The sequence below is a fragment of the Dreissena polymorpha genome, chromosome 13 (genome assembly GCF_020536995.1).
Source record: "Dreissena polymorpha isolate Duluth1 chromosome 13, UMN_Dpol_1.0, whole genome shotgun sequence".
Taxonomy (NCBI): Eukaryota; Metazoa; Mollusca; class Bivalvia; order Myida; family Dreissenidae; genus Dreissena; species Dreissena polymorpha.
The window spans coordinates 49,062,554-49,083,424 of NC_068367.1; the positions used below are offsets into that span (position 1 = coordinate 49,062,554).

Consider the following 20,871-nt stretch of genomic DNA (forward strand, 5'->3'; position numbering starts at 1 on the left):
ATCAATCCTTAAAGGTGCTGATGTATGTAATAGAATGAACTCGCTGTGTATCGCTTCAATCCTTAGAGGTGCTGATGTATGTAATAGAATGAACTCGCTGTGTATCGCTTCAATCCTTAGAGGTGCTGATGTATGTAATAGAATGAACTCGCTGTGTATCGATTCAATCCTAATAGGTGCTGATGTATGTAATAGAATGAACTCGCTGTGTATCGCATCAATCCTTAGAGGTGCTGATGTATGTAATAGAATGAACTCGCTGTGTATCGATTTAATCCTTAAAGGTGCTGATGTATGTAACAGAATGAACTCGCTGTGTATCGCATCAATCCTTAGAGGTGCTGATGTATGTAATAGAATGAACTCGCTGTGTATCGCTTCAATCCTTAAAGGTGCTGATGTATGTAATAGAATGAACTCGCTGTGTATCGCTTCAATCCTTAAAGGTGCTGATGTATGTAATAGAATGAACTCGCTGTGTATCGCATCAATCCTTAGAGGTGCTGATGTATGTAATAGAATGAACTCGCTGTGTATCGCATCAATCCTTAAAAGTGCTGATGTATGTAATAGAATGAACTCAATGTGTATTGATTCAATCCTTAAAGGTGCTGATGTATGTAATAGAATGAACTCGCTGTGTATCGCATCAATCCTTAGAGGTGCTGATGTATGTAATAGAATGAACTCGCTGTGTATCGATTCAATCCTTAAAGGTGCTGATGTATGTAATAGAATGAACTCGCTGTGTATCGATTCAATCCTAATAGGTGCTGATGTATGTAATAGAATGAACTCGCTGTGTATCGCATCAATCCTTAGAGGTGCTGATGTATGTAATAGAATGAACTCGCTGTGTATCGATTCAATCCTTAAAGGTGCTGATGTATGTAATAGAATGAACTCAATGTGTATTGATTCAATCCTTAAAGGTGCTGATGTATGTAATAGAATGAACTCGCTGTGTATCGCATCAATCCTTAGAGGTGCTGATGTATGTAATAGAATGGACTCGCTGTGTATCGCTTCAATCCTTAGAGGTGCTGATGTATGTAATAAACTTGAACCAGCCAATTTATTTAACCCTTATACACATAGATACATATTTTGACGCATTTCAAGTCCAATAGAAAGTAAATTTAATGAAATACTTTTCTTACTAGATTCAAGTTTTAAGGGCTTTATTTCCAGCCCTAAGATACTGATGAGCAGCAAACAGCATAAAACCTGCGTGCGAGTTAATTGCAGGCTGTTCTGGTTTTATGCTGGTTGCAAAAGCCATTTTCACTTTGCGTCAAATGGGGGAAAGGGTAAAAACTCATGGGATTTTCCTTGGCTTTTGTTTGTTATAAACAGTGCATTTCTGTGATTAAAAGTCTTATTTTTTTATGGTAACAGATATTTTAATGTATGTAGTTTCATTGTGCCAATTATAATATATAAACACTTAAAAATACTTGAAACCTCTCATTGTGCAAATTGAAACATTTGCCGTCTGCTGTGCATTTAAATAAGCATGCTGGTTGAAAACAATTGAGTTTGACCCTTGACGATTTTTAGATCAAAGGTCAAGGTCAATGTGTTGTTTGATCTGAAGACTATGGGCATGACATGATTTAACCCATTAATGCCTAGTGGACTCTCCCATTCTTCTAAATTTGATTAATTTATTTCCAAAATTAGGGATGTCTAGTATATTTATTTCTATATTTAGAATATTTCTAACAGAAATTCTTTTAAGCAAACAGCGCAAACCCTGATGAGAAGCCGCATCATGCGTCGTCTCATCTGGGTCTACGCTGTTTGCCAAGGCCTTTTTTTCAAGACGCTAGGCATTAATGGGTTAACAACATAATTAGCCAAAAATTGACGATATGAATCACAAAATACAAGTATCGTTGTTTTGACTTGCACCTATTTACATGAAAACCCATATTGAATTGTGTTTTTTTTTTCAACACAACCATTGGGCAATACATATACACGGAAGATTGTCCTCCTATTGTAAGTTCCAGTTCAACATACAGTACATGTACCTATTTACAAATTGCATTTTTTGAAAAACTTGCGATCCTAAGTTATCGATTTTGATAGTCGGTCTTTTTATACCCCCATAACCATTGTTAATGGGGGCTATATAGGAGTCGCTTTGTCCGTCTGTCTGTGTGTCTGTCTGTCTGTCCCGAAATTTCACCTGATCTTCACCAAACTTGGTCAGAAGTTGTATCTAGATAATGTCTAGGTCACATTTGAATATGGGTCATGCCGGGTCACAAACTAGGTCACTGGGTCACTAAGGGTGTTTTAAACCGAAAGTTTGTCTGTACCATAACTATGTCATTTATTGTTAGATTTTAAAATGACTTGGTACATTTGTTCACCATAATTAGACGGTGTGTCGCGCATAAGAATTACGTTGATATCTCCAAGGTCACACTTTGAGTTTAAAGGTCAAATGCTTGTCTGAGCCATAACTTTGTCGATTATTGTGAGACTTTAAAATCATTTTGCGCAATTGTTCACCATCATTGGACGGTGTGTCGCGCGAAAGAATAACGTTGATATCTCCAATGTCAAGGTCACACTTTGAGTTCAAATGTCAAAAATGGCCATAAATGAGCTTGTCCGGGCCATAACTATGTTGTTCATACTGAGATTTTAAAATCATTTGACACATTTGTTCACCATCATTGGCCGGTGTGTCGCGAGAAAGAATTATGTCAACATCTCCAAGGTCAAGGTCACACTTTGGGTTCAAAGTTCAAAAATGGCCATAAATGAGCTTGTCTGGGCCATATCTATGTCGTTCATAGTGAGATTTTAAAATCATTTGCCACATTTGTTAAACATTAATGGACAGTGTGTCATTTACTTAAACATTAATGGACAGTGTGAATAACATAGATATCTGCAACCTCAAGGTGTAACTGTGAGTTCAAAGGCAAAAAATGGCCATAAATGATCTTGTCTGGACCATAACTATGTCATTAATTGTGACATTTTAAAATTACTTAACAATTGTTCACAATCATTGGACGATGTCTCATGCGAAAGAATCACGTCAATATCTCAAAGGTCAAGGTCACACTTGGAGTTCAAAAGTCAAAAATGGCCATAATGAGCTTGTCCGGGCCATAACTATGTCATTCATTGTGAGATTTTTAAATGACTCACAATCCCTGCATATACCATAGCTTTTACAAGATTGAACCGCTCAGTTAAAAGAACGAAAGCATTTCCACACCAAACCTTAGCAAGCGATATATACATGCATTGAGATGCGGTGCGGTAAGAAACAAAAGAAAAGAAAAAAAGGATGAGTGTCGAGTTGGCAGGGCGGTTCCACCGACGCGTCGACCAGAGGTTTTCACGCCGGTGGAGTTCAGCTGCTTTAGTCTCAGATGAAGGAACTTGAATATCCACCATGCCACGGCTCACCCCGTCATTGCACAACAGAAAATTCATAACATATACATTAACATCGATACCTACTGCTAAAAATAGCTATGACATCAAATTGGTGAATTTACGTATATGGCGGCGGTTTCAAACTGCACATGCACACGTTTGCGGCATAGAGATTTTACTCCGTACAGGTTCCGTGAGCGAACGAATCTTAAGAACGCTCACTTTCAGTATACGTCACTACATAAGTAGCTCGTATAAGTGACTTAATACGCGTTGTGTGCGTCTGTCTTTGCTAGCGTCGATTCACCGTAGTAAAACAGCGTCGAGCCCGGTGAGTTCTTCGATGGGTGAACGCCTGGGAATACCGGGTGCAGTAGACACATTTCCTATAGTTTTCCTCCCTATTCAGCACGCACGCTCCAATGGTGCTTACTTTAAATGCGCGTTCCGAGACCTCCACCAACGTCTACGGCCATATCACGTTGAACGCACCGGTTCTCGTCCGACCACCGCAGTTAAGCAACGTCGAGCCCGGCCAGTACTTGAATGGGTGACCGCCTGGGAATATTGGGTGCCGTAGGCATTTTTTTATGTTGCATTTTAAGCATTGCACACGTTCAATGCTTCGAGAAACAACATGCCGAAACGCCTATTTCATATGATCATGTGTGATCGCGGTGTAACGAACATGCATAATTGTCTGAAAACAGAGTAAACGAACCCTATTAATTTATTAAATGTGCACACAATCCCTGCATATACCATAGCTTTTACAAGATTGAACCGCTCAGTTAAAAGAACGCAAGCATTTCCACACCAAACCTTAGCAAGCGATATATACATGCATTGAGATGCGGTGTGGAAAGAAACGAAAGGAAAAAGGATGAGTGTCGAGTTGGCACGGCGGTTCCACCGACGCGTCGACCAAAGGTTTTCACGCCGGTGGAGTTCAGCTGCTTTAGTCTCAGATGAAGGAACTTGAATATCCACCATGCCACGGCTCACCCCGACATTGCACAACAGAAAATTCATACTTATACATTAACATCGATACCTACTGCTAAAAATAGCTATGACATCAAATTGGTGAATTTACGTATATGGCGGCGGTTTCAAACTGCACATGCACACGTTTGCGGCATAGAGATTTTACTCCGTACAGGTTCCGTGAGCGAACGAATCTTAAGAACGCTCACTTTCAGTATACGTCACTACATAAGTAGCTCGTATCAGTGACTTAATACGCGTTGTGTGCGTCTGTCTTTGCTAGCGTCGATTCACCGTAGTAAAACAGCGTCGAGCCCGGTGAGTTCTTCGATGGGTGACCGCCTGGGAATACCGGGTGCAGTAGACACATTTCCTTTAGTTTGCCTCCCTATTCAGCACGCACGCTCAAATGGTGCTTACTTTAAATGCGCGTTCCGAGACCTCCACCAACGTCTACGGCCATATCACGTCGAACGCACCGGTTCTCTTCCGACCACCGCAGTTAAGCAACGTCGAGCCCGGCCAGTACTTGAATGGGTGACCGCCTGGGAATATCTGGTGCCGTAGGCATATTTTTATGTTGCATTTTAAGCATTGCACACGTTCAATGCTTCGAGAAACAACATGCCGAAACGCCTATTTCATATGATCATGTGTGATCGCGGTGACACGAACATGCATAATTGTCTGAAAACAGAGTAAACGAACCCTATTAATTTATTAAATGTGCACACAATCCCTGCATATACCATAGCTTTTACAAGATTGAACCGCTCAGTTAAAAGAACGCAAGCATTTCCACACCAAACCATAGCAAGCGATATATACATGCATTGAGATGCGGTGTGGTAAGAAACGAAAGAAAAAAAGGATGAGTGTCGAGTTGGCACGGCGGTTCCACCGACGCGTCGACCAGAGGTTTTCACGCCGGTGGAGTTCAGCTGCTTTAGTCTCAGATGAAGGAACTTGAATATCCACCATGCCACGGCTCACCCCGACATTGCACAACAGAAAATTTATACTTATACATTGACATCGATACCTACTGCTAAAAATAGCTATGACATCAAATTGGTGAATTTACGTATATGGCGGCGGTTTCAAACTGCACATGCACACGTTTGCGGCATAGAGATTTCACTCCGTGCAGGTTCCTTGAGCGAACGAATCTTAAGAACGCTCACTTTCAGTATACGTCACTACATAAGTAGCTCGTATCAGTGACTTAATACGCGTTGTGTGCGTCTGTCTTTGCTAGCGTCGATTCACCGTAGTAAAACAGCGTCGAGCCCGGTGAGTTCTTCGATGGGTGACCGCCTGGGAATACCGGGTGCAGTAGACACATTTCCTTCAGTTTGCCTCCCTATTCAGCACGCACGATCCAATGGTGCTTACTTTAAATGCGCGTTCCGAGACCTCCACCAACGTCTACGGCCATATCACGTTGAACGCACCGGTTCTCGTCCGACCACCGCAGTTAAGCAACGTCGAGCCCGGCCAGTACTTGGATGGGTGACCGCCTGGGAATATCGGGTGCCGTAGGCATTTTTTTATGTTGCATTTTAAGCATTGCACACGTTCAATGCTTCGAGAAACAACATGCCGAAACGCCTATTTCATATGATCATGTGTGATCGCGGTGACACGAACATGCATATTTGTCTGAAAACAGAGTAAACGAACCCTATTAATTTATTAAATGTGCACACAATCCCTGCATATACCATAGCTTTTACAAGATTGAACCGCTCAGTTAAAAGAACGCAAACATTTCCACACCAAACCTTAGCAAGCGATATATACATGCATTGAGATGCGGTGTGGTAAGAAACGAAAGAAAAAAAGGATGAGTGTCGAGTTGGCACGGCGGTTCCACCGACGCGTCGACCAGAGGTTTTCACGCCGGTGGAGTTCAGCTGCTTTAGTCTCAGATGAAGGAACTTGAATATCCACCATGCCACGGCTCACCCCGACATTGCACAACAGAAAATTCATACTTATACATTAACATCGATACCTACTGCTAAAAATAGCTATGACATCAAATTGGTGAATTTACGAATATGGCGGCGGTTTCAAACTGCACATGCACACGTTTGCGGCATAGAGATTTCACTCCGTGCAGGTTCCTTGAGCGAACGAATCTTAAGAACGCTCACTTTCAGTATACGTCACTACATAAGTAGCTCGTATCAGTGACTTAATACGCGTTGTGTGCGTCTGTCTTTGCTAGCGTCGATTCACCGTAGTAAATCAGCGTCGAGCCCGGTGAGTTCTTCGATGGGTGACCGCCTGGGAATACCGGGTGCAGTAGACACATTTCCTTTAGTTTGCCTCCCTATTCAGCACGCACGCTCCAATGGTGCTTACTTTAAATGCGCGTTCCGAGACCTCCACCAACGTCTACGGCCATATCACGTTGAACGCACCGGTTCTCGTCCGACCACCGCAGTTAAGCAACGTCGCGCCCGGCCAGTACTTGGATGGGTGACCGCCTGGGAATATCGGGTGCCGTAGGCATTTTTTTATGTTGCATTTTAAGCATTGCACACGTTCAATGCTTCGAGAAACAACATGCCGAAACGCCTATTTCATATGATCATGTGTATCGCGGTGACACGAACATGCATAATTGTCTGAAAACAGAGTAAACGAACCCTATTAATTTATTAAATGTTCACACAATCCCTGCATATATTATAACTTTTACAAGATTTAACCGCTCAGTTAAAAGAACGCAAGCATTTCCACACCAAACCTTAGCAAGCGATATATACATGCATTGAGATGCGGTGTGGTAAGAAACGAAAGAAAAAAAGGATGAGTGTCGAGTTGGCACGGCGGTTCCACCGACGCGTCGACCAGAGGTTTTCACGCCGGTGGAGTTCAGCTGCTTTAGTCTCAGATGAAGGAACTTGAATATCCACCATGCCACGGCTCACCCCGACATTGCACAACAGAAAATTCATACTTATACATTAACATCGATACCTACTGCTAAAAATAGCTATGACATCAAATTGGTGAATTTACGTATATGGCGGCGGTTTCAAACTGCACATGCACACGTTTGCGGCATAGAGATTTCACTCCGTGCAGGTTCCTTGAGCGAACGAATCTTAAGAACGCTCACTTTCAGTATACGTCACTACATAAGTAGCTCGTATCAGTGACTTAATACGCGTTGTGTGCGTCTGTCTTTGCTAGCGTCGATTCACCGTAGTAAAACAGCGTCGAGCCCGGTGAGTTCTTCGATGGGTGACCGCCTGGGAATACCGGGTGCAGTAGACACATTTCCTTCAGTTTGCCTCCCTATTCAGCACGCACGCTCCAATGGTGCTTACTTTAAATGCGCGTTCCGAGACCTCCACCAACGTCTACGGCCATATCACGTTGAACGCACCGGTTCTCGTCCGACCACCGCAGTTAAGCAACGTCGAGCCCGGCCAGTACTTGGATGGATGACCGCCTGGGAATATCGGGTGCCGTAGGCATTTTTTTATGTTGTATTTTAAGCATTGCACACGTTCAATGCTTCGAGAAACAACATGCCGAAACGCCTATTTCATATGATCATGTGTGATCGCGGTGACACGAACATGCATAATTGTCTGAAAACAGAGTAAACGAACCCTATTAATTTATTAAATGTGCACACAATCCCTGCATATACCATAGCTTTTACAAGATTGAACCGCTCAGTTAAAAGAACGCAAGCATTTCCACACCAAACCTTAGCAAGCGATATATACATGCATTGAGATGCGGTGTGGTAAGAAACGAAAGAAAAAAAAGGATGAGTGTCGAGTTGGCACGGCGGTTCCACCGACGCGTCGACCAGAGGTTTTCACGCCGGTGGAGTTCAGCTGCTTTAGTCTCAGATGAAGGAACTTGAATATCCACCATGCCACGGCTCACCCCGACATGGCACAACAGAAAATTCATACTTATACATTAACATCGATACCTACTGCTAAAAATAGCTATGACATCAAATTGGTGAATTTACGTATATGGCGGCGGTTTCAAACTGCACATGCACACGTTTGCGGCATAGAGATTTCACTCCGTACAGGTTCCGTGAGCGAACGAATCTTAAGAACGCTCACTTTCAGTATACGTCACTACATAAGTAGCTCGTATAAGTGACTTAATACGCGTTGTGTGCGTCTGTCTTTGCTAGCGTCGATTCACCGTAGTAAAACAGCGTCGAGCCCGGTGAGTTCTTCGATGGGTGACCGCCTGGGAATACCGGGTGCAGTGGACACATTTCCTTTAGTTTGCCTCCCTATTCAGCACGCACGCTCCAATGGTGCTTACTTTAAATGCGCGTTCCGAGACCTCCACCAACGTCTACGGCCATATCACGTTGAACGCACCGGTTCTCGTCCGACCACCGCAGTTAAGCAACGTCGAGCCCGGCCAGTACTTGGATGGGTGACCGCCTGGGAATATCGGGTGCCGTAGGCATTTTTTTATGTTGTATTTTAAGCATTGCACACGTTCAATGCTTCGAGAAACAACATGCCGAAACGCCTATTTCATATGATCATGTGTGATCGCGGTGACACGAACATGCATAATTGTCTGAAAACAGAGTAAACGAACCCTATTAATTTATTAAATGTGCACACAATCCCTGCATATACCATAGCTTTTACAAGATTGAACCGCTCAGTTAAAAGAACGCAAGCATTTCCATACCAAACCTTAGCAAGCGATATATACATGCATTGAGATGCGGTGTGGTAAGAAACGAAAGAAAAAAAGGATGAGTGTCGAGTTGGCACGGCGGTTCCACCGACGCGTCGACCAGAGGTTTTCACGCCGGTGGAGTTCAGCTGCTTTAGTCTCAGATGAAGGAACTTGAATATCCACCATGCCACGGCTCACCCCGACATTGCACAACAGAAAATTCATACTTATACATTAACATCGATACCTACTGCTAAAAATAGCTATGACATCAAATTGGTGAATTTACGTATATGGCGGCGGTTTCAAACTGCACATGCACACGTTTGCGGCATAGAGATTTCACTCCGTGCAGGTTCCTTGAGCGAACGAATCTTAAGAACGCTCACTTTCAGTTTACGTCACTACATAAGTAGCTCGTATCAGTGACTTAATACGCGTTGTGTGCGTCTGTCTTTGCTAGCGTCGAGTCACCGTAGTAAAACGGCGTCGAGCCCGGTGAGTTCTTCGATGGGTGACCGCCTGGGAATACCGGGATGCAGTAGGACACATTTCCTTTAGTTTGCCTCCCTATTCAGCACGCACGCTCCAATGGTGCTTACTTTAAATGCGCGTTCCGAGACCTCCACCAACGTCTACGGCCATATCACGTTGAACGCACCGGTTCTCGTCCGACCACCGCAGTTAAGCAACGTCGAGCCCGGCCAGTACTTGGATGGGTGACCGCCTGGGAATATCGGGTGCCGTAGGCATTTTTTTATGTTGCATTTTAAGCATTGCACACGTTCAATGCTTCGAGAAACAACATGCCGAAACGCCTATTTCATATGATCATGTGTAATCGCGGTGACACGAACATGCATAATTGTCTGAAAACAGAGTAAACGAACCCTATTAATTTATTAAATGTGCACACAATCCCTGCATATACCATAGCTTTTACAAGATTGAACCGCTCAGTTAAAAGAACGCAAGCATTTCCACACCAAACCTTAGCAAGCGATATATACATGCATTGAGATGCGGTGTGGTAAGAAACGAAAGAAAAAAAGGATGAGTGTCGAGTTGGCACGGCGGTTCCACCGACGCGTCGACCAGAGGTTTTCACGCCGGTGGAGTTCAGCTGCTTTAGTCTCAGATGAAGGAACTTGAATATCCACCATGCCACGGCTCACCCCGACATTGCACAACAGAAAATTCATACTTATACATTAACATCGATACCTACTGCTAAAAATAGCTATGACATCAAATTGGTGAATTTACGTATATGGCGGCGGTTTAAAACTGCACATGCACACGTTTGCGGCATAGAGATTTCACTCCGTACAGGTTCCTTGAGCGAACGAATCTTAAGAACGCTCACTTTCAGTATACGTCACTACATAAGTAGCTCGTATCAGTGACTTAATACGCGTTGTGTGCGTCTGTCTTTGCTAGCGTCGATTCACCGTAGTAAAACAGCGTCGAGCCCGGTGAGTTCTTCGATGGTAGACCGCCTGGGAATACCGGGTGCAGTAGACACATTTCCTTTAGTTTGCCTCCCTATTCAGCACGCACGCTCCAATGGTGCTTACTTTAAATGCGCGTTCCGAGACCTCCACCAACGTCTACGGCCATATCACGTTGAACGCACCGGTTCTCGTCCGACCACCGCAGTTATGCAACGTCGAGCCCGGCCAGTACTTGGATGGGTGACCGCCTGGGAATATCGGGTGCCGTAGGCATTTTTTTATGTTGCATTTTAAGCATTGCACACGTTCAATGCTTCGAGAAACAACATGCCGAAACGCCTATTTCATATGATCATGTGTGATCGCGGTGACACGAACATGCATAATTGTCTGAAAACAGAGTAAACGAACCCTATTAATTTATTAAATGTGCACACAATCCCTGCATATACCATAGCTTTTACAAGATTGAACCGCTCAGTTAAAAGAACGCAAGCATTTCCACACCAAACCTTAGCAAGCGATATATACATGCATTGAGATGCGGTGTGGTAAGAAACGAAAGAAAAAAGGATGAGTGTCGAGTTGGCACGGCGGTTCCACCGACGCGTCGACCAGAGGTTTTCACGCCGGTGGAGTTCAGCTGCTTTAGTCTCAGATGAAGGAACTTGAATATCCACCATGCCACGGCTCACCCCGACATTGCACAACAGAAAATTCATACTTATACATTAACATCGATACCTACTGCTAAAAATAGCTATGACATCAAATTGGTGAATTTACGTATATGGCGGCGGTTTCAAACTGCACATGCACACGTTTGCGGCATAGAGATTTCACTCCGTGCAGGTTCCTTGAGCGAACGAATCTTAAGAACGCTCACTTTCAGTATACGTCACTACATAAGTAGCTCGTATCAGTGACTTAATACGCGTTGTGTGCGTCTAGTCTTTGCTAGCGTCGATTCACCGTAGTAAAACAGCGTCGAGCCCGGTGAGTTCTTCGATGGGTGACCGCCTGGGAATACCGGGTGCAGTAGACACATTTCCTTCAGTTTGTCCTCCCTATTCAGCACGCACGCTCCAATGGTGCTTACTTTAAATGCGCGTTCCGAGACCTCCACCAACGTCTACGGCCATATCACGTTGAACGCACCGGTTCTCGTCCGACCACCGCAGTTAAGCAACGTCGAGCCCGGCCAGTACTTGGATGGGTGACCGCCTGGGAATATCGGGTGCCGTAGGCATTTTTTTATGTTGCATTTTAAGCATTGCACACGTTCAATGCTTCGAGAAACAACATGCCGAAACGCCTATTTCATATGATCATGTGTGATCGCGGTGACACGAACATGCATAATTGTCTGAAAACAGAGTAAACGAACCCTATTAATTTATTAAATGTGCACACAATCCCTGCATATACCATAGCTTTTACAAGATTGAACCGCTCAGTTAAAAGAACGCAAGCATTTCCACACCAAACCTTAGCAAGCGATATATACATGCATTGAGATGCGGTGTGGTAAGAAACGAAAGAAAAAAAGGATGAGTGTCGAGTTGGCACGGCGGTTCCACCGACGCGTCGACCAGAGGTTTTCACGCCGGTGGAGTTCAGCTGCTTTAGTCTCAGATGAAGGAACTTGAATATCCACCATGCCACGGCTCACCCCGACATTGCACAACAGAAAATTCATACTTATACATTAACATCGATACCTACTGCTAAAAATAGCTATGACATCAAATTGGTGAATTTACGTATATGGCGGCGGTTTCAAACTGCACATGCACACGTTTGCGGCATAGAGATTTCACTCCGTAGCAGGTTCCTTGAGCGAACGAATCTTAAGAACGCTCACTTTCAGTATACGTCACTACATAAGTAGCTCGTATCAGTGACTTAATACGCGTTGTGTGCGTCTGTCTTTGCTAGCGTCGATTCACCGTAGTAAAACAGCGTCGAGCCCGGTGAGTTCTTCGATGGGTGACCGCCTGGGAATACCGGGTGCAGTAGACACATTTCCTTCAGTTTGCCTCCCTATTCAGCACGCACGCTCCAATGGTGCTTACTTTAAATGCGCGTTCCGAGACCTCCACCAACGTCTACGGCCATATCACGTTGAACGCACCGGTTCTCGTCCGACCACCGCAGTTAAGCAACGTCGAGCCCGGCCAGTACTTGGATGGGTGACCGCCTGGGAATATCGGGTGCCGTAGGCATTTTTTTATGTTGCATTTTAAGCATTGCACACGTTCAATGCTTCGAGAAACAACATGCCGAAACGCCTATTTCATATGATCATGTGTGATCGCGGTGACACGAACATGCATAATTGTCTGAAAACAGAGTAAACGAACCCTATTAATTTATTAAATGTGCACACAATCCCTGCATATACCATAGCTTTTACAAGATTGAACCGCTCAGTTAAAAGAACGCAAGCATTTCCACACCAAACCTTAGCAGCGATATATACATGCATTGAGATGCGGTGTGGTAAGAAACGAAAGAAAAAAAGGATGAGTGTCGAGTTGGCACGGCGGTTCCACCGACGCGTCGACCAGAGGTTTTCACGCCGGTGGAGTTCAGCTGCTTTAGTCTCAGATGAAGGAACTTGAATATCCACCATGCCACGGCTCACCCCGACATTGCACAACAGAAAATTCATACTTATACATTAACATCGATACCTACTGCTAAAAATAGCTATGACATCAAATTGGTGAATTTACGTATATGGCGGCGGTTTCAAACTGCACATGCACACGTTTGCGGCATAGAGATTTCACTCCGTACAGGTTCCGTGAGCGAACGAATCTTAAGAACGCTCACTTTCAGTATACGTCACTACATAAGTAGCTCGTATCAGTGACTTAATACGCGTTGTGTGCGTCTGTCTTTGCTAGCGTCGATTCACCGTAGTAAAACAGCGTCGAGCCAGGTGAGTTCTTCGATGGGTGACCGCCTGGGAAAACCGGGTGCAGTAGACACATTTCCTTCAGTTTGCCTCCCTATTCAGCACGCACGCTCCAATGGTGCTTACTTTAAATGCGCGTTCCGAGACCTCCACCAACGTCTACGGCCATATCACGTTGAACGCACCGGTTCTCGTCCGACCACCGCAGTTAAGCAACGTCGAGCCCGGCCAGTACTTGGATGGGTGACCGCCTGGGAATATCGGGTGCCGTAGGCATTTTTTTATGTTGCATTTTAAGCATTGCACACGTTCAATGCTTCGAGAAACAAAATACCGAAACGCCTATTTCATATGATCATGTGTGATCGCGGTGACACGAACATGCATAATTGTCTGAAAACAGAGTAAACGAACCCTATTAATTTATTAAATGTGCACACAATCCCTGCATATACCATAGCTTTTACAAGATTGAACCGCTCAGTTAAAAGAACGCAAGCATTTCCACACCAAACCTTAGCAAGCGATATATACATGCATTGAGATGCGGTGTGGTAAGAAACGAAAGAAAAGAAGGATGAGTGTCGAGTTGGCACGGCGGTTCCACCGACGCGTCGACCAGAGGTTTTCACGCCGGTGGAGTTCAGCTGCTTTAGTCTCAGATGAAGGAACTTGAATATCCACCATGCCACGGCTCACCCCGACATTGCACAACAGAAAATTCATACTTATACATTAACACCGATACCTACTGCTAAAAATAGCTATGACATCAAATTGGTGAATGTACGTATATGGCGGCGGTTTCAAACTGCACATGCACACGTTTGCGGCATAGAGATTTCACTCCGTACAGGTTCCGTGAGCGAACGAATCTTAAGAACGCTCACTTTCAGTATACGTCACTTCATAAGTAGCTCGTATCAGTGACTTAATACGCGTTGTGTGCGTCTGTCTTTGCTAGCGTCGATTCACCGTAGTAAAACAGCGTCGAGCCCGGTGAGTTCTTCGATGGGTGACCGCCTGGGAATACCGGGTGCAGTAGACACATTTCCTTCAGTTTGTCTCCCTATTCAGCACGCACGCTCCAATGGTGCTTACTTTAATTGCGCGTTCCGAGACCTCCACCAACGTCTACGGCCATATCACGTTGAACGCACCGGTTCTCGTCCGACCACCGCAGTTAAGCAACGTCGAGCCCGGCCAGTACTTGGATGGGTGACCGCCTGGGAATATCGGGTGCCGTAGGCATTTTTTTATGTTGCATTTTAAGCATTGCACACGTTCAATGCTTCGAGAAACAACATGCCGAAACGCCTATTTCATATGATCATGTGTGATCGCGGTGACACGAACATGCATAATTGTCTGAAAACAGAGTAAACGAACCCTATTAATTTATTAAATGTGCACACAATCCCTGCATATACCATAGCTTTTACAAGATTGAACCGCTCATTTAAAAGAACGCAAGCATTTCCACACCAAACCTTAGCAAGCGATATATACATGCATTGAGATGCGGTGTGGTAAGAAACGAAAGAAAAAAAAGGATGAGTGTCGAGTTGGCACGGCGGTTCCACCGACGCGTCGACCAGAGGTTTTCACGCCGGTGGAGTTCAGCTGCTTTAGTCTCAGATGAAGGAACTTGAATATCCACCATGCCACGGCTCACCCCGACATTGCACAACAGAAAATTCATACTTATACATTAACATCGATACCTACTGCTAAAAATAGCTATGACATCAAATTGGTGAATTTACGTATATGGCGGCGGTTTCAAACTGCACATGCACACGTTTGCGGCATAGAGATTTCACTCCGTACAGGTTCCGTGAGCGAACGAATCTTAAGAACGCTCACTTTCAGTATACGTCACTACATAAGTAGCTCGTATCAGTGACTTAATACGCGTTGTGTGCGTCTGTCTTTGCTAGCGTCGATTCACCGTAGTAAAACAGCGTCGAGCCCGGTGAGTTCTTCGATGGGTGACCGCCTGGGAATACCGGGTGCAGTAGACACATTTCCTTCAGTTTGCCTCCCTATTCAGCACGCACGCTCCAATGGTGCTTACTTTAAATGCGCGTTCCGAGACCTCCACCAACGTCTACGGCCATATCACGTTGAACGCACCGGTTCTCGTCCGACCACCGCAGTTAAGCAACGTCGAGCCCGGCCAGTACTTGGATGGGTGACCGCCTGGGAATATCGGGTGCCGTAGGCATTTTTTATGTTGCATTTTAAGCATTGCACACGTTCAATGCTTCGAGAAACAACATGCCGAAACGCCTATTTCATATGATCATGTGTGATCGCGGTGACACGAACATGCATAATTGTCTGAAAACAGAGTAACGAACCCTATTAATTTATTAAATGTGCACACAATCCCTGCATATACCATAGCTTTTACAAGATTGAACCGCTCAGTTAAAAGAACGCAAGCATTTCCACACCAAACCTTAGCAAGCGATATATACATGCATTGAGATGCGGTGTGGTAAGAAACGAAAGAAAAAAGGATGAGTGTCGAGTTGGCACGGCGGTTCCACCGACGCGTCGACCAGAGGTTTTCACGCCGGTGGAGTTCAGCTGCTTTAGTCTCAGATGAAGGAACTTGAATATCCACCATGCCACGGCTCACCCCGACATTGCACAACAGAAAATTCATACTTATACATTAACATCGATACCTACTGCTAAAAATAGCTATGACATCAAATTGGTGAATTTACGTATATGGCGGCGGTTTCAAACTGCACATGCACACGTTTGCGGCATAGAGATTTCACTCCGTACAGGTTCCGTGAGCGAACGAATCTTAAGAACGCTCACTTTCAGTATACGTCACTTCATAAGTAGCTCGTATCAGTGACTTAATACGCGTTGTGTGCGTCTGTCTTTGCTAGCGTCGATTCACCGTAGTAAAACAGCGTCGAGCCCGGTGAGTTCTTCGATGGGTGACCGCCTGGGAATACCGGGTGCAGTAGACACATTTCCTTCAGTTTGTCTCCCTATTCAGCACGCACGCTCCAATGGTGCTTACTTTAATTGCGCGTTCCGAGACCTCCACCAACGTCTACGGCCATATCACGTTGAACGCAACCGGTTCTCGTCCGACCACCGCAGTTAAGCAACGTCGAGCCCGGCCAGTACTTGGATGGGTGACCGCCTGGGAATATCGGGTGCCGTAGGCATTTTTTTATGTTGCATTTTTAAGCATTGCACACGTTCAATGCTTCGAGAAACAACATGCCGAAACGCCTATTTCATATGATCATGTGTGATCGCGGTGACACGAACATGCATAATTGTCTGAAAACAGAGTAAACGAACCCTATTAATTTATTAAATGTGCACACAATCCCTGCATATACCATAGCTTTTACAAGATTGAACCGCTCATTTAAAAGAACGCAAGCATTTCCACACCAAACCTTAGCAAGCGATATATACATGCATTGAGATGCGGTGTGGTAAGAAACGAAAAAAAAAAAGGATGAGTGTCGAGTTGGCACGGCGGTTCCACCGACGCGTCAACCAGAGGTTTTCACGCCGGTGGAGTTCAGCTGCTTTAGTCTCAGATGAAGGAACTTGAATATCCACCATGCCACGGCTCACCCCGACATATCACAACAGAAAATTCATACTTATACATTACATACATCGATACCTACTGCTAAAAATAGCTATGACATCAAATTGGTGAATTTACGTATATGGCGGCGGTTTCAAACTGCACATGCCACACGTTTGCGGGGCAGAGATTTCACTCCGTACAGGTTCCCGTGAGCGAACGAATCTTAAGAACGCTCACTTTCAGTATACGTCACTACATAAGTAGCTCGTATCAGTGACTTAATACGCGTTGTGTGCGTCTGTCTTTGCTAGCGTCGATTCACCGTAGTAAAACAGCGTCGAGCCCGGTGAGTTCCTTCGATGGGTGACCGCCTGGGAATACCGGGTGCAGTAGACACATTTCCTTCAGTTTGCCTCCCCTATTCAGCACGCACGCTCCAATGGTGCTTACTTTAAATGCGCGTTCCGAGACCTCCACCAACGTCTACGGCCCATATCACGTTGAACGCACCGGTTCTCGTCCGACCACCGCAGTTAAGCAACGTCGAGCCCGGCCAGTACTTGGATGGGTGACCGCCTGGGAATATCGGGTGCCGTAGGCATTTTTTATGTTGCATTTAAGCATTGCACACGTTCAATGCTTTCGAGAAACAACATGCCGAAACGCCTATTTCATATGATCATGTGTGATCGCGGTGACACGAACATGCATAATTGTCTGAAAACAGAGTAAACGAACCCTATTAATTTATTAAATGTGCACACAATCCCTGCATATACCATAGCTTTTACAAGATTGAACCGCTCAGTTAAAAGAACGCAAGCATTTCCACACCAAACCTTAGCAAGCGATATATACATGCATTGAGATGCGGTGTGGTAAGAAACGAAAGAAAAAAAAGGATGAGTGTCGAGTTGGCACGGCGGTTCCACCGACGCGTCGACCAGAGGTTTTCACGCCGGTGGAGTTCAGCTGCTTTAGTCTCAGATGAAGGAACTTGAATATCCACCATGCCACGGCTCACCCCCGACATTGCACAACAGAAAATTCATACTTATACATAACATCGATACCAACTGCTAAAAAATATCTATGACATCAAATTGGTGAATTTACGTATATGGCGGCGGTTTCTAAACTGCACATGCACACGTTTTGCGGCATAGAGATTTCACTCCGTACAGGTTTCCGTGAGCGAACGAATCTTAAGAACGCTCACGTTCAGTATACGTCACTACATAAGTAGCTCGTATCAGTGACTTAATACGCGTTGTGTGCGTCTGTCTTTGCCTAGCGTCGATTCACCGTAGTAAAACAGCGTCGAGCCGGTGAGTTTCTCGATGGGGTGACCGCCTGGGAATACCGGGTGCAGTAGACACATTCCTTCAGTTTGTCTCCCTATTCAGCACGCACGCTCCAATTATGTGCTTACTTTAAATGCGCGTTCCGAGACCTCCACCAACGTATACGGCCATATCACGTTGGACGCACCGGTTTCTCGTCCGACCACCGCAGTTTAAAGCAATTTGTCGAAGCCCGGCCAGTATACTTGGGATGGGTGACCGCCTGGGAATATCGGGTGCCGTAGGCATTTTTTTATGTTGCATTTTAAGCATTGCACACGTTCAATGCTTCGAGAAACAACATGCCGAAACGCCTATTTCATATGATCATGTGTGATCGCGGTGACACGAACATGCATAATTGTCTGAAAACAGAGTAAACGAACCCTATTAATTTATTAAATGTGCACACAATCCCTGCATATACCATAGCTTTTACAAGATTGAACCGCTCAGTTAAAAGAACGCAAGCATTTCCACACCAAACCTTAGCAAGCGATATATACATGCATTGAGATGCGGTGTGGTAAGAAACGAAAGAAAAAAAGGATGAGTGTCGAGTTGGCACGGCGGTTCCACCGACGCGTCGACCAGAGGTTTTCACGCCGGTGGAGTTCAGCTGCTTTAGTCTCAGATGAAGGAACTTGAATATCCACCATGCCACGGCTCACCCCGACATTGCACAACAGAAAATTCATACTTATACATTAACATCGATACCTACTGCTAAAAATAGCTATGACATCAAATTGGTGAATTTACGTATATGGCGGCGGTTTCAAACTGCACATGCACACGTTTGCGGCATAGAGATTTCACTCCGTACAGGTTCCGTGAGCGAACGAATCTTAAGAACGCTCACTTTCAGTATACGTCACTACATAAGTAGCTCGTATCAGTGACTTAATACGCGTTGTGTGCGTCTGTCTTTGCTAGCGTCGATTCACCGTAGTAAAACAGCGTCGAGCCCGGTGAGTTCTTCGATGGGTGACCGCCTGGGAATACCGGGTGCAGTAGACACATTTCCTTCAGTTTGTCTCCCTATTCAGCACGCACGCTCCAATGGTGCTTACTTTAAATGCGCGTTCCGAGACCTCCACCAACGTCTACGGCCATATCACGTTGAACGCACCGGTTCTCGTCCGACCACCGCAGTTAAGCAACGTCGAGCCCGGCCAGTACTTGGATGGGTGACCGCCTGGGAATATCGGGTGCCGTAGGCATTTTTTTATGTTGCATTTAAGCATTGCACACGTTCAATGCTTCGAGAAACAACATGCCGAAACGCCATTTCATATGATCATGTGTGATCGCGGTGTGACACGAAATGCATAATTGTCTGAAAACAGAGTAAACGAACCCTATTAATTTATTAAATGTGCACACAATCCCTGCATATACCATAGCTTTACAAGATTGAACCGCTCAGTTAAAAGAACGCAAGCATTTCCACACCAAACCTTAGCAAGCGATATATACATGCATTGAGATGCTGATGTAATAAGCGGTGTAAGAAGAAGAAAGAAAGAAAAAAGGGATGAGTGTCGAGTTGGCACGGCGGTTCCACCGACGCGTCGACCAGAGGTTTTCACGCCGGTGGAGTTCAGCTGCTTTAGTCTCAGATGAAGGAACTTGAATATCCACCATGCCACGGCTCACCCCGACATTGCACAACAGAAAATTCATACTTATACATTAACATCGATACCTACTGCTAAAAATAGCTATGACATCAAATTGGTGAATTTACGTATATGGCGGCGGTTTCAAACTGCACATGCACACGTTTGCGGCATAGAGATTTCACTCCGTGCAGGTTCCTTGAGCGAACGAATCTTAAGAACGCTCACTTTCAGTATACGTCACTACATAAGTAGCTCGTATCAGTGACTTAATACGCGTTGTGTGCGTCTGTCTTTGCTAGCGTCGATTCACCGTAGTAAAACAGCGTCGAGCCCGGTGAGTTCTTCGATGGGTGACCGCCTGGGAATACCGGGTGCAGTAGACACATTTCCTTCAGTTTGTCTCCCTATTCAGCACGCACGCTCCAATGGTGCTTACTTAAATGCGCGTTCCGAGACCTCCACCAACGTCTACGGCCATATCACGTTGAACGCACCGGTTCTCGTCCGACCACCGCAGTTAAGCAACGTCGAGCCCGGCCAGTACTTGGATGGGTGACCGCCTGGGAATATCGGGTGCCGTAGGCATTTTTTATGTTGCATTTTAAGCATTGCACACGTTCAATGCTTCGAGAAACAACATGCCGAAACGCCTATTTCATATGATCATGTGTGATCGCGCGGTGACACGAACATGCATAATTGTCTGAAAACAGAGTAAACGAACCCTATTAATTTATTAAATGTGCACACAATCCCTGCATATACCATAGCTTTTACAAGATTGAACCGCTCAGTTAAAAGAACGCAAGCATTTCCACACCAAACCTGCAGAATATATTTTTTATTTTATTTA

The 20,871-nt window shown here is 45.0% G+C and overlaps 17 non-coding genes across 17 annotated transcripts; all 17 read left to right on the top strand.

Moving 5' to 3' along the window:
* Positions 1-3,872: 3,872 nt before the first annotated feature.
* On the top strand, positions 3,873-3,991 carry LOC127856673 (5S ribosomal RNA). The gene has a single exon (XR_008038184.1). It is a non-coding gene; the product is annotated as a 5S ribosomal RNA (ribosomal RNA).
* An 855-nt stretch (positions 3,992-4,846) lies between these two features.
* On the top strand, positions 4,847-4,965 carry LOC127856677 (5S ribosomal RNA). Its single transcript, XR_008038188.1, has one exon. It is a non-coding gene; the product is annotated as a 5S ribosomal RNA (ribosomal RNA).
* An 856-nt stretch (positions 4,966-5,821) lies between these two features.
* Positions 5,822-5,940, top strand: LOC127856647 (5S ribosomal RNA). Its single transcript, XR_008038159.1, has one exon. It is a non-coding gene; the product is annotated as a 5S ribosomal RNA (ribosomal RNA).
* An 856-nt stretch (positions 5,941-6,796) lies between these two features.
* On the top strand, positions 6,797-6,915 carry LOC127856672 (5S ribosomal RNA). Its single transcript, XR_008038183.1, has one exon. It is a non-coding gene; the product is annotated as a 5S ribosomal RNA (ribosomal RNA).
* Positions 6,916-7,770: 855 nt separating this feature from the next.
* Positions 7,771-7,889, top strand: LOC127856665 (5S ribosomal RNA). Its single transcript, XR_008038176.1, has one exon. It is a non-coding gene; the product is annotated as a 5S ribosomal RNA (ribosomal RNA).
* An 857-nt stretch (positions 7,890-8,746) lies between these two features.
* Positions 8,747-8,865, top strand: LOC127856659 (5S ribosomal RNA). Its single transcript, XR_008038170.1, has one exon. It is a non-coding gene; the product is annotated as a 5S ribosomal RNA (ribosomal RNA).
* An 858-nt stretch (positions 8,866-9,723) lies between these two features.
* On the top strand, positions 9,724-9,842 carry LOC127856670 (5S ribosomal RNA). The gene has a single exon (XR_008038181.1). It is a non-coding gene; the product is annotated as a 5S ribosomal RNA (ribosomal RNA).
* An 856-nt stretch (positions 9,843-10,698) lies between these two features.
* On the top strand, positions 10,699-10,817 carry LOC127856674 (5S ribosomal RNA). Its single transcript, XR_008038185.1, has one exon. It is a non-coding gene; the product is annotated as a 5S ribosomal RNA (ribosomal RNA).
* Positions 10,818-11,674: 857 nt separating this feature from the next.
* LOC127856682 (5S ribosomal RNA) lies at positions 11,675-11,793 on the top strand. Its single transcript, XR_008038190.1, has one exon. It is a non-coding gene; the product is annotated as a 5S ribosomal RNA (ribosomal RNA).
* An 857-nt stretch (positions 11,794-12,650) lies between these two features.
* LOC127856692 (5S ribosomal RNA) lies at positions 12,651-12,769 on the top strand. Its single transcript, XR_008038199.1, has one exon. It is a non-coding gene; the product is annotated as a 5S ribosomal RNA (ribosomal RNA).
* An 855-nt stretch (positions 12,770-13,624) lies between these two features.
* On the top strand, positions 13,625-13,743 carry LOC127856648 (5S ribosomal RNA). The gene has a single exon (XR_008038160.1). It is a non-coding gene; the product is annotated as a 5S ribosomal RNA (ribosomal RNA).
* An 856-nt stretch (positions 13,744-14,599) lies between these two features.
* On the top strand, positions 14,600-14,718 carry LOC127856649 (5S ribosomal RNA). Its single transcript, XR_008038161.1, has one exon. It is a non-coding gene; the product is annotated as a 5S ribosomal RNA (ribosomal RNA).
* Positions 14,719-15,575: 857 nt separating this feature from the next.
* Positions 15,576-15,694, top strand: LOC127856650 (5S ribosomal RNA). Its single transcript, XR_008038162.1, has one exon. It is a non-coding gene; the product is annotated as a 5S ribosomal RNA (ribosomal RNA).
* Positions 15,695-16,547: 853 nt separating this feature from the next.
* On the top strand, positions 16,548-16,667 carry LOC127856675 (5S ribosomal RNA). Its single transcript, XR_008038186.1, has one exon. It is a non-coding gene; the product is annotated as a 5S ribosomal RNA (ribosomal RNA).
* An 864-nt stretch (positions 16,668-17,531) lies between these two features.
* LOC127856676 (5S ribosomal RNA) lies at positions 17,532-17,651 on the top strand. The gene has a single exon (XR_008038187.1). It is a non-coding gene; the product is annotated as a 5S ribosomal RNA (ribosomal RNA).
* Positions 17,652-19,497: 1,846 nt separating this feature from the next.
* On the top strand, positions 19,498-19,616 carry LOC127856651 (5S ribosomal RNA). The gene has a single exon (XR_008038163.1). It is a non-coding gene; the product is annotated as a 5S ribosomal RNA (ribosomal RNA).
* An 868-nt stretch (positions 19,617-20,484) lies between these two features.
* Positions 20,485-20,603, top strand: LOC127856652 (5S ribosomal RNA). Its single transcript, XR_008038164.1, has one exon. It is a non-coding gene; the product is annotated as a 5S ribosomal RNA (ribosomal RNA).
* The last annotated feature ends 268 nt before the right edge of the window (positions 20,604-20,871 follow it).